The sequence below is a fragment of the Phoxinus phoxinus genome, assembly GCF_949152265.1.
Source record: "Phoxinus phoxinus genome assembly, chromosome: 4".
Classification (NCBI taxonomy): Eukaryota; Metazoa; Chordata; class Actinopteri; order Cypriniformes; family Leuciscidae; genus Phoxinus; species Phoxinus phoxinus.
This window is the reverse complement of record NC_136879.1, coordinates 10,761,228-10,775,035: the sequence shown is the minus strand read 5'-3', so window position 1 is coordinate 10,775,035 and position 13,808 is coordinate 10,761,228.

Here is a 13,808-nt window from a genome sequence, read left to right as displayed (position 1 = left end):
GACCTTGGCCCTTCACACCTGGGGCAAATATAGAAACATTGCCTCTAGCATCACCTGACTACGCCACCCTATTTAATAGGGAAATATAGATATTTACTACTAAGAATTGATAAAGGATACACAGGAACGTAATTAGCAAGAAGGGCTAGAGACGTGGATACCAATAATACAAAAGTTTTTATTTAAATACAATCATCTGTTAAAATGTATAAAAGCTGAGAAACATCAATAGACATATGCAGGAGAGACCATAATCAAAAGGAGGCTGAGGCTTGATGGAGACACACGCCCAAGGCTTCAGGATCACTCGCAACACCCCGTGTACAGGTCACAGCACACACACTGCAATAAAGTCACAAAATAATCACACAGCACTCTGTGATGAGCTCTCTACCCCCCCGTACGGGCCTACTAGTGGTCTGCCCCAAAGCCTTAGCTCCTGTAACAAGAGTGTAAAATTAGTATGGTCTCAATATACTCAATATACAACACCCTCACTCAAACATGCCCCAATAATAGACATTTAGGTCAACAAACAAGAATATACTACAAAAGAAATGAAAATCAAAGTTGGTGCTGACATTGGGTATTATGCACTGACCTTCTACCAGCACCTCTTGAAGGAACTCACAAATCAAAATAAATACAACACTGCAAAACACTCACAATAAACCAATCAAATCACTTAATACACACAAACAATTATAAATGAAAATACTGCAAAGTTTGAAGGTATAGTGTGGAAGACACTCAATGTTTGGAGTGGTTAATACTGGAGAACGGGCGTCACGTTAGGCTGCACAGTGCGCACACACACGCACACGTGTGTGGAAGGAGAGTTGATAAGGATCGTGGGCTAACTTATATAATAAGCAGCAGCGTCAAATCAGCGTTGCCCACCAGGCATCACAGAACATCTACTCGTCCTAAGAATAAAAAGACATCAGCAACTTACAACATAAAATAATGAGCGCTGTACAAAGTGGGCGTTTCGCATACCTTTCATTCACAAACTCGGCGTATAGAGGACACGGGACACATCATCCGAAGCACGGAAATGCCAGCGAGGCAGGCGAAGAAGAGCAGCCGCCGCTTAAGGCTCACACAGCGAACAATCCCCGCAGCTCAAAGTATCATGAGACACGGGACTGCAATAGAGGCATGTAACAGGAGCCGCCAACGGCAGCGAACAATCCTGAAGTAGTAAATAAAACGGTTTACACACAATCCCACATCAGTGTTACCCCCTAGTTCAAACAGTGCCTACCTGAAAGCGGAAACGCTAGGAGAAAGAGGGGCGTTCCCCCAGGCAATGACGCGACACCAAACCGGCAAACACACACACAAGAGTGGCTACAGGTTCTCTCTTTTATACGGTACCACCAAGTTTGTGATTGGAACCGCACTACCCCACGCACATTCATTTAATTAACGTGGCTATATACGTCCCACTACACACGCGTGGTCTCGCCTATCAACCGTCTTATTTACACTCGAATCACTGGAAGGATACGGGTTCTATCCATGATTTCAGTCCTAAATTAGTAGTGATATTGGTAGCATCACTCCTAATTTATTGTTCATCTGTCATAATGGCGAATACATCGGATGTGTGTCTACCTCTGAGTGCAGGTGAGGACACGTTTGAGCTGCATTCGGTGCGGTTGGAGCTGGAGTCCGTGGAGAAGCAGATCCGTGATCTGCTGGGGAGGCAGGCCGAGCTGCGAGACCGACGATCAGCGCTTGAAGCATCACGCGCCGATGCTCACAAGTCAGTGGTTAGTAACTTTTCGACTCCGGCCTCCTCTACTCCGTGTATTTCTCTGCACAGGACCCGAGCACCCCTGGTTTCGTTTACCCCGACACCGACACAGCACCATGGACCCTGGATGATGCCACAGCGGAAGACACGAGCCAGGACCAGAGCAAGGACCTCTCCGCCCCTCCCGGTCTTCGAGATCTCCACCCGGAACCGCTTCTCCCCTCTTCGCGAGACGGAACGCGACGACGCTGTGATCATCGGCAGTTCCATGGTCCGGCATGTCCGCGCTACCTCAGGTAAAGGTATGGTGCGCACTCACTGCTTTCCTGGTGCTCGTGTTCTCGATGTCGCTGCGCAGGTCCCCGAGATCCTGAACGGTGACGAGCGCGTCGGAGCTGTCGTGCTGCACGCGGGGGTGAACGACATCAGGCTGCGGCAGACGGAGGTTCTGAAGAGGGACTACAGGAGCCTGATCGAGACGGTACGCAGAACATCGCCTGAAGCAAAGATCGTCGTGTCTGGACCGCTTCCCACGTACCGACAAGGACAAGAAAGGTTCAGTAGATTGTTTGCACTAAATGAATGGTTGATGTCATGGTGTAATGAACAGAGACTGCTCTTTGTAAATAATTGGAATCTGTTTTGGGAGCGACCTAGGCTCTACCGTGCTGATGGCCTGCACCCCAGCAGAATCGGAGCGGCTGTTCTGTCGGACAACATCTCCAAGACGTTACACACCATATGACTAGTAAGTCAAAGTCCAAATCACATTCTTTGCTGTCCCAAATTAATTGATATAAGTACCAGTGTAGAACACTATATAGAAACTGTGTCTATTCCTCGTTTAGTGAGGCCAAACAATAAATCTACTGCAGGATCTAAGAAAAATCTAATTGTGATTAAACCAGAAAATCTCAATATTAGTGAACAAAAACAATTTCTAAAGCTAGGTCTTCTAAACATTAGATCGCTTACACCTAAGGCGGTTATTGTAAATGAAATGGTCACTGATAATAGCTTTGATGTACTCTGCCTTACTGAAACCTGGCTTAAACCAAATGATTATTTCGGTCTTAATGAGTCCACTCCACCAGGATACGGTTATAAGCATGAGCCCCGTCTGATTGGTCGTGGCGGCGGTGTTGCAACAATCTATAGAGATATTCTTAATGTTACTCAGAAAACAGGCCACAGGTTTAATTCGTTTGAAGTACTTGTTCTAAATGTTACGCTCCTAGATGTAAGAAAGAAATCCCTATTATCTCTAGCCTTGGCTACTGTATATAGACCGCCAGGGCCTTACGCTGATTTCCTAAAAGAGTTTGCAGATTTTCTCTCAGATCTATTGGTCAATGCCGATAAGGCAATAATTGTTGGAGATTTCAACATACACGTTGATAACACAAATGATGCGTTAGGAGCTGCGTTCACAGATTTATTAAACTCCTTTGGGGTCAAGCAAAACGTTAGTGGTCCCACTCATCGTCTTAATCATACTCTAGATTTAATTATATCATATGGAACCGATCCAACCGATATAGATATTATACCGCAAAGTGATGATATCACTGATCATTACATGGTAACTTGCATACTACGTACGGCTGAAATGTGTCATGTTGCGCCACGTTATCGACCAGGCAGAACAATCCTTCCAACCACTATAGATAGATTCTTGAATAGCTTACCTGATCTATCTCCGCTCCTCAGTGAACCCAAACAAACAGAGGAACTAGAGGAAATGACTAGCAGTATGAGCACCATTTTCTCTAGTACATTAGAAACTGTTGCACCAATTAGATTAAAAAAGGTTAGAGAGAAAACTAAAGCACCATGGTACAACAGTGCTACGCATGTTATCAAGAGAGAAACTCGTAACTTAGAGCGCAAATGGAAACAAACTAATTTAGAGGTCTTTAGAATCGCGTGGAAAGACAGTATGTCACGTTATAAAAAGGCTCTAAAAGCAGCCAGGTCTGAGCATCTACGCAAACTAATAGAAAATAACCAAAACAATCCAAGGTTTTTATTTAACACCGTGGCTAGATTAACAAATAAACAGACATCACCTGAACAAAATATTCCGTTACATTTTAATAGTAATGATTTCATGAATTTCTTCACTGAGAAAATAGAAAGCATCAGAAACACAATTGTAAATGTACAATCTTTGACAGCGTCTTATGATTCAGCCTCAATTATCGCCCCTCAAGAACAACTACAGCGCTTTACAACTATAGGACAGGAAGAGCTAAATAAACTTATCACTGCATCTAAACCAACAACATGTTTATTAGATCCAATACCCACTAAACTACTGAAAGAAGTGTTACCTGTAGTGGAAGAGCCTCTTCTCAATATTATTAACTCGTCTCTATCTTTAGGACATGTTCCAAAAACATTCAAGCTGGCAGTTATAAAACCTCTTATTAAGAAACCACAATTAGATCCAAATAACCTAGCAAATTACAGACCCATTTCAAATCTTCCATTTATGTCTAAAATACTAGAAAAAGTTGTGTCCGCTCAATTGTGCTCTTTCTTGCAAGAAAACGATATCTATGAAAAGTTTCAGTCAGGATTCAGGCCACATCATAGCACAGAAACTGCGCTGGTTAAAATTACAAATGATTTACTTTTAGCTTCTGACCAAGGCTGTATCTCAATACTAGTTTTACTCGATCTTAGTGCTGCGTTCGACACTATAGATCATAAAATACTCTTAGATCGACTTCAAAATTACACTGGTGTTCAGGGACAGGCATTAAGCTGGTTTAGATCGTACCTATCAGACCGTTACCATTTTGTCCATTTAAATGGGGAAAAATCAAAGATAACGTCAGTAAATTATGGAGTGCCACAGGGATCTGTATTAGGCCCCCTGCTATTCTCAATTTATATGCTGCCACTTGGTAATATTATAAGAAAACATGGAATAAGTTTCCACTGTTATGCTGATGACACTCAATTATATATTTCATCTAGACCAGATGATAACACTAAATTATCTAAAATGACAGAGTGTGTTAAAGATATAAAATATTGGATGACGTGTAATTTTCTTCTATTAAATTCAGATAAAACGGAGGTATTACTGATTGGTCCAAAAAACTGCCCACAAAACCTCTTACAATACAACCTTAATCTAGATGGACGTCCTGTTACTTTATCCTCTACAGTAAAAGACCTGGGTGTTATACTAGACCGCAACTTGTCTTTTGAAAATCATATTTCAAATGTCACAAGAACAGCCTTTTTCCACCTTAGAAACATTGCTAAGCTACGTAATATGCTATCAGTTTCTGATGCAGAAAAGTTAGTTCATGCATTCATGACCTCGAGACTAGATTACTGTAATGCTCTATTAGCTGGTTGTCCTGCATCCTCAGTAAACAAGCTACAGTTAGTCCAAAATGCAGCTGCTAGAGTTCTTACTAGGTCAAGAAAATATGATCATATAACACCAATTTTATCATCTCTACACTGGTTACCTATTAAGTTCCGTATCAATTACAAAGTATTGTTACTGACCTATAAAGCCCTAAATGGTTTAGCTCCTGTGTATTTAAGAGATCTTCTATCGCCATATATTCCATCGCGCTCTTTAAGATCGCTAAATTCGAGGCTTCTGGTCGTACCTAGGATATCTAAGTCCACTAAAGGAGGGAGGGCGTTTTCACATCTAGCTCCTAAACTCTGGAATAGCCTTCCTGATACTGTCCGAGGCTCAGACTCGCTCTCCCAGTTTAAAACTAGATTAAAGACGCATCTCTTTAGCCAAGCATTCACATGATGCATCTCATACCTTTTATACTACAGTTAAATCAGATCAAATGCATTCATATTAAGAACAGCAGCTACGCTAATTATTTCCCATCTGCCTTTTTTGTTGTTATCTCGGGACGCCTGTCCCGAGATAACTCAAATAGAGTTTGTCAGCTCCAGTTAGTATCCAGCCTCTCATGGAGACTTCAGATGCCCCAACGCCTGTGATGAGACGACTCGACGCCTGTGAAGAGACGACCCAACGCCGGCAATATGTTATGCCCTAAATTTCATGATTAACTAACTGTATTTTTGTATGTATATTTTTGAAATGCATTTTCTGTAAAGCTGCTTTGAAACAATGTGTATTGTGAAAAGCGCTATACAAATAAACTTGAATTGAATTGAATTGAATTTTGACACTTCTTTTCCCAACCAAACATCACCACTCTGTTCCATTCCATTACATTTTCATCCCACTCCTCAGTCACATCTTTAATTAAACATTTACATTTCTTTAAAAATCCCTCTAGTTCTTTACAGTATAAAAACATATGTAAAATCCACTCTTCCTTTTCCTGGCACACTTTACACAGAGCGTTTTCTTCAAATCCTATTTTATTTAAAACAATCTCAGTAAAAACCACTTTATGTCTTATAAAATACTCCAAACATCCCAATTTTGTTTCCACACACCTCCCCCCCATGTTTCTCCATATACACTCTTTTTTTAAATCTTTGAATCTCTGCACCCAGTATTCATTTGCAATCGGCTCTTTAAAAACACCATCTCTAAAAGAACAATAAATATTTTTTACAGTACATTCCTTAAAATCATACAGTTTTTCCCCTAATTTCACATAAATATCTTTCTCTATTGGCTCTCCTTCCATACTTTCTATTCTTTTAATCCACTCTTCAGGTATTGCACTTTTAATAATTTCATACTTATTTAAAATTCCTTGTTCACTATAATCCTCTTTTGCCTCCTCCATTGCATCCACAATAAATTGTGTCGGTAAAAACCCTTCTTTGAATTCATATAAAACATCTCTCACTCTTGTTATCCCCACTTCCATCCATTTCTTTAAAAACAATTCTTTCTCTTGGTTTAAAATGTTTTTGTTTAAGAACAGAGGTTGATTTAAAATGTTTTCTCTCCCATGTGGTTCATACTCAACTTTGGCTAAAAATTTCCCCCAGGCACTAAAAATTTCTCTATAAAACTCAGGTAATCGTTCTGTCATCCAATTCTTCGTTTTCATCCATAAAATTCCATCCCCCATGTTAAAATTCCCACATTTGTTTAAAAAATATTTCATCGTTTTTTTCCACTCAGGTTTGCCCTCATCTTGTAGGTATTTCTTCACCATTTTCACTCTCAAACTATTTTTCCTTTGTTCCACATCCATTAAACCTAAACCCCCCTTCTCTACCACCCCTAAAATCGTGTTAAAAGCTATTCTTGCTGGTTTCCCCTCCCATAAAAAGTCAAGAAAACATTTCTTCAACCTCTTTTCTGTCCACAAAGGCATCTCCGACACATATAAAACATACCATAGCTTAGAAACCATTAAAACATTCAAAATTAAAACCTTCCCTTTCAAGTTTAATGTTCTTAATTTCCAAAAAATTAACCTTCTCTCTATTTCTGTTACTAGTTGTTCCCACATTTCATCTCTTACTTTCCTCTCATTTTTCCCCATTAAAATTCCTAAAATCCTAATTTCCTCCACCTCCTTGAAACTAAAACAATCCGTTAAAACCATTGCTTTACCAAATCTCATATATACAGTCTTATCTTCATTTACTTTACTCCCAGATCCTTTACAATATTCTTCTACAACCTTCATAACTTCTTTGACGCTCTCCTTTCCTTTTACTATTATCGTTGTGTCATCCGCATATTGAAAAACCTTTCCTTCAGCCTTATGTTCCTCAATTTCAATTCCAATTATTCCTTCTTTTTGTTTTATAGCCAATCCTAACGGTTCCGATACAAGTGAATATAATAACGCTGAAAGCGGACAACCCTGTCTTATTGATCTTGTGATTTTAAAACATTCTGTTAAAAAACCATTACATTTTATTCTTGTTAAAGCTCCCTTATATAAAATCTCAATCCATTTGATAAAATCTCCCCCAAAACCAAAATTCTTTAAAACATCAAATAAATACCCGTGTTCTACCCTATCAAAAGCTTTTTCAAAATCTAGACTAATTACGTAACCATCTTCCTTTTTTTCTTTCATGTACCATATTGTGTCTCTTATGCTCATTGTTATGTCCGCTATATCCCTTCCTTTTACTCCGTATGCTTGGTTTGTTTCGATTATACTTGGCATTACTTCCTTTAACCTGTTTGCTAAAACTTTTGCTAAAATCTTAAAATCAGTGTTCAGCATCGTGATCGGCCTGTAGTTTTTTAAATCTACCTTTTCTCCTTTCCTTTTATATATCAGTTTTGTTATCCCCATCCCCATTCTTTCATTAACTTCTTCTTTTTCAAAAATTTCTCTAAAAACTCCCTTTAAAATCTTGATTAAAATCTCTTTAAAACAAATATAAAATTCACTTCCCAACCCATCTATTCCTGGACTTTTCTTTTTATCCAGCTGCTGAATTGCTCTTTCTATCTCTTCTTCTCTGATTTCTTGATCGCATTCCTTTTTGTCTTCCTCGCTAATTTTTGCTTTTATCTGATTCAACAATTCCCTTTTTTCGTTTTCTTCTACACCCCTTGTACTAAAAAGATCTTCATAAAAATCCCTTATTTCTTCTACAATCTTTTCATTCCCTTCTACAATTTCCCCATTTTTTCCTCTTATCTCTTTTATCATTTCAGCTTTACCTTTCTTCTGTTCCAAATCAAAAAAGAACTCTGGTGCTGCACACAAACTGCCCTACTATTTGTCTCCTTGAAAATTCCTTTTTCTTTTCATTTCTTTCTCTCCACACATCTATCATATTATTTTCTTCCATTAATGCTTTTAATTCTTTTCTCCCTGTATCAGTTTTAAAAACCATTCCTTCTGCCATGTCTTGTTTACTAAAAACCGTGTTAAAATCCCCCATCATTATTATTTCCTTATACTTCTTTACAATACTTCTTAAAACATTAAAAAACTCCTTCTTTCCCTTCTCATCTGATGGTGCATGTACATTTACTCAAATCAATTCCCTTCCTTCATGTTTTGTCTCAACCACCATACATTTCCCCATCGTATCTTTGTATACAATTTTACTTGCTTTAAAAACATCATCCTTCATTAAAAGAGCCACACCTCTCCCAAACCTCCCATCTCCATTATTGTATAAAATCCCTCCTTCCCATCTCTTTTTATAATCATTCATCACATTTTCTCTCCAGTTTGTTTCTTGTAGCACAATAATATCTTCCCTTTTACATTTTTCTACTACATTTTCAAATTTCTTCAAGTTCAAAAGTCCTCTCGCATTAAAAGTCACAACACTTAAAACCATTAAAAAGAAAAAGAATAAATATCTAAAAACCATCATTCTCAGTCTTTCTCCTCCAGTTCCTGTAACACCTCAAACCTGTTTACACATTTCACTTTTTTTCTTGCAGTTTCTAAATTTGGCGTTACCTTTATCGATCTTCTTCGTACTTGTCCTCTCTCCCCTTGTTCCTTCTCATCCTCCTCCATCCTTATTTCTCCTTCACTGTCAGTTTCTTTGTCTTGTTCTTTTCCTTTTTGTCCATCACTTGAAGATATGTCCATTGGTGTCATCTGCGTGTCCTCTTCTCTTATCTGTTCATCATCCTTTTCATTTTCTTTTTCTCCTTCTCCTTCCTGTCTGTTGTTTGTTCCTTCCTCTGGTTGCGATTCATCCTCTTCTTGTCTTTCTTCACAATGTCCTTCTTCCTCGCTGTTTCCTTCATGCACCTGTCTGTCCACCTGTTCTTCTCTTCCTCTTCCCTCCATCCAGCATTCACATTTATTTAAAATTTCTTGGCAATCCGGGCACCTGACAGCATTGCAGTCTCGTGCAAAATGTCCCCTTTCCTCACACTTATAGCACTTGAATTCTGGGCAATCTTTCAGCAGATGTCCTGGGCTCATGCACAGCCTACAGGTCTTCACCTGATGGCTGTGCATCACCCTAAAGTACTGCGGCCCTTCCGCTGTTTCTAGCTTTGTGCTATAAGGGAGTGATGCCACTTCTTTGGGGAACCTCACCTTTACGAACCTTGTACCGTCTTCTATGTCAGTGCCCGGATAGCACCTTCTTTTGATTTTAGATATGGGGGAAACCCCCCATCCTTCCAATTTGTCCAAAATTTCATTATCATCCAGGTAGACAGGCAGGTGCATGAAGGAAACAACGTAATCTTTATTTTGTAGTTTCTTTACTTCACAGTCCACTCCTTTTATTGTCAATCCATCAATTAAAAACTCACACATTTCTTCCTGTTCCAGTGTCAGTTCATATTCTTTGCCTTGTCTGGGTCTTACAGCCAACACCTTTCCACTTCCAATTTGTTCCGAAATAGCTTTGATTATATCCTCCGCTCTCACTCCACTCACATTCTCTGTACTCACGATCACTGTTGCTTCCTTTAAGTATTTTCTTTCAGCGAATCTTTTCCTTGCCCCTTGATCCTTCCCATTTCCAGCTCTTTGTCGCTTCTCCAGTCCAGTGTCGTTGGCCATTCGTGTTACTCCAGCCAGTCCAGTGTCGTTTGCCGTGCGTGTTCCTCCAGCCAGTCCAGTGTCGTTTGCCGTGCGTGTTCCTCCTGCCAGTCCAGTGTCGATTACCGTGCGTATTCCTCCAGCCAGTCCAGTGTCGTTTGCCATTCGTGTCTCTCCAGCCAGTTCCAAGTCGATACCAGATAATCCGTCCATTTTGGTGAAAAAAAAGATCAACCACCCTCCAGACAGCGATATGCTGCTGTTAGGTGGTTTAAAAAACAAAAGCCAAAAAACAACAACCAAAAAACACTAAAAAACAAACAAACAAACAAAAAATTGAAAACAAGATGGAGGAGAGCCTTCCTCTCCCAACTACTGCCACGTCACTTCCTGTGAGCTCTCTAGCGCCCTCAAAGTGGTATGGCTGTAAGCGAAATCTGCTGCCAAAAACGCCCTAATTTAAAGGTTAGAACATTAGTTAAGTAAACTAAAAAGCTTACAGCACCTGGTAATCCCAGGCGGTCTCCCATCCAAGTACTAACCAGGCCCGACCCTGCTTAGCTTCCGAGATCAGACGAGATTGGGCGTTCTCAAAGTGGTATGGCCGTAAGCGAAATCTGCTGCCAAAAACGGGCCTTTTGAAGAAATTCATAGACTTTGACTCTGCTTCAAGACCTGGCTTTTTGAAGAAACTCAGAGACTATTTCAGGCTTTTTGATGAAAACCATAGACTCTTTTTTTTTTTTTTTTTTTTACCAAAAAAGCTTACAGCACCTGGTATTCCCAGGCGGTCTCCCATCCAAGTACTAACCAGGCCCAACCCTGCTTAGCTTCCGAGATCAGACGAGATCGGGCGTTCTCAAAGTGGTATGGCCGTAAGCGAAATCTGCTGCCAAAAACGGCCTATTTAAAAGGTTAGAACATTAGTTAAGTAAACTAAAAAGCTTACAGCACCTGGTATTCCCAGGCGGTCTCCCATCCAAGTACTAACCAGGCCCGACCCTGCTTAGCTTCCGAGATCAGACGAGATCGGGCGTTCTCAAAGTGGTATGGCCGTAAGCGAAATCTGCTGCCAAAAACGGCCTATTTAAAAGGTTAGAACATTAGTTAAGTAAACTAAAAAGCTTACAGCACCTGGTATTCCCAGGCGGTCTCCCATCCAAGTACTAACCAGGCCCGACCCTGCTTAGCTTCCGAGATCAGACGAGATCGGGCGTTCTCAAAGTGGTATGGCCGTAAGCGAAATCTGCTGCCAAAATGGCCTATTTTAAAGGTTAGAACATTAGTTAAGTAAACTAAAAAGCTTACAGCACCTGGTATTCCCAGGCGGTCTCCCATCCAAGTACTAACCAAGCCCGGCCCTGCTTAGCTTCCGAGATCAGACGAGATCGGGCGTTCTCAAAGTGGTATGGCCGTAAGCGAAATCTGCTGCCAAAAATGGCCAATTTAAAAGGTTAGAACATTAGTTAAGTAAACTAAAAAGCTTACAGCACCTGGGTGTTTCCAGGCGGTCTCCCATCCAAGTACTAACCAGGCCCGACCCTGCTTAGCTTCCGAGATCAGACGAGATCGGGCGTTCTCAAAGTGGTATGGCCGTAAGCGAAATCTGCTGCCAAAAACGGGCCTTTTGAAGAAATGCATAGACTTTGACTCTGCTACAAGACCTGGCTTTTTGAAGAAACTCAGAGACTATTTCAGGATTTTTGATGAAAACCATAGACTCTTTTTTTTTTTTTTTTTTTTACCAAAAAAGCTTACAGCACCTGGTATTCCCAGGCGGTCTCCCATCCAAGTACTAACCAGGCCCGACCCTGCTTAGCTTCCGAGATCAGACGAGATCGTGCGTTCTCAAAGTGGTATGGCCGTAAGCGAAATCTGCTGCCAAAAAGGCCTATTTTAAAGGTTAGAACATTAGTTAAGTAAACTAAAAAGCTTACAGCACCTGGTATTCCCAGGCGGTCTCCCATCCAAGTACTAACCAGGCCCGACCCTGCTTAGCTTCCGAGATCAGACGAGATCGGGCGTTCTCAAAGTGGTATGGCCGTAAGCGAAATCTGCTGCCAAAAACGGGCCTTTTGAAGAAATTCATAGACTTTGACTCTGCTTCAAGACCTGGCTTTTTAAAAGAAACTCAGAGACTATTTCAGGCTTTTTGATGAAAACCATAGACTCTTTTTTTTTTTTTTTTTTTACCAAAAAAGCTTACAGCACCTGGTATTCCCAGGCGGTCTCCCAACCAAGTTACTAACCAGGCCCGACCCTGCTTAGCTTCCGAGATCAGACGAGATCGGGCGTTCTCAAAGTGGTATGGCCGTAAGCGAAATCTGCTGCCAAAAACGGCCTATTTTAAAGGTTAGAACATTAGTTAAGTAAACTAAAAAGCTTACAGCACCTGGTATTCCCAGGCGGTCTCCCATCCAAGTACTAACCAAGCCCGACCCTGCTTAGCTTCCGAGATCAGACGAGATCGGGCGTTCTCAAAGTGGTATGGCCGTAAGCGAAATCTGCTGCCAAAAACGGCCTATTTAAAAGGTTAGAACATTAGTTAAGTAAACTAAAAAGCTTACAGCACCTGGTATTCCCAGGCGGTCTCCCATCCAAGTACTAACCAGGCCCGACCCTGTTTAGCTTCCGAGATCAGACGAGATCGGCGTTCTCAAAGTGGTATGGCCGTAAGCGAAATCTGCTGCCAAAAACGGCCTATTTTAAAGGTTAGAACATTAGTTAAGTAAACTAAAAAGCTTACAGCACCTGGTATTCCCAGGCGGTCTCCCATCCAAGTACTAACCAGGCCCGACCCTGCTTAGCTTCCGAGATCAGAGGAGATCGGGCGTTCTCTTTTTTTTTTTTTTTAATCTTTTTATTGAATTCACATATTTTCTTATCAATTTTTTACATATATGACATCATCAGTTCGCAAAACACATTACATTTTGAACACAAACATTTTTACCAGTTAAACAAAATCTCTTTTCCCTCCCCCTCTTTAATGAACTTATTTCCATTTACAAAGAAGTCTTTCACCTCAGTTTCTCCATATTTACAACACATTTCAACATCTCTCTTCACTATTGCTTTGAACAAGTCTTTTATTTTTACTTTTCTCCCTTCAAAGTGTGCATAATTTCGTCTGTACACTACCGCTAGCCTAGCATGGCTCAATATATAGTTGATTAACCAAAAGTCTATTGATTTCTTTTTCCGAAATACTCCAAATAAAAATACTTTCCTCCATTCCTTTTCTAGGTCAACCTCCTCAAAACAATTCTTTTTTAACAGACTTTTCAAAAAATCAAAAAAAAACTTTAATTCATCACATTCCAAAAAATAATGCAAAAAGCTCTCTTGATGATTGTTACATACATCACACATCGCATTAATATCTCTATTTATTCTATTTAGTACCATGTTTGTGTAGATTCTATTGTGCCTAATTAAGAAATCATTGTTTTCACACTCAATACTATTGTATTTTATATCTAAATTTGACCATATTTTCTTTACATCCAAGTCTTGAAATACTCTACACCATACTTTTTCAGATGCTGGCTCCTTTAGTTGATCCATTATTAACAAGTCATATACTTTTCTCACATTAATGCTTTTTATATTATATCTCTCCTCGT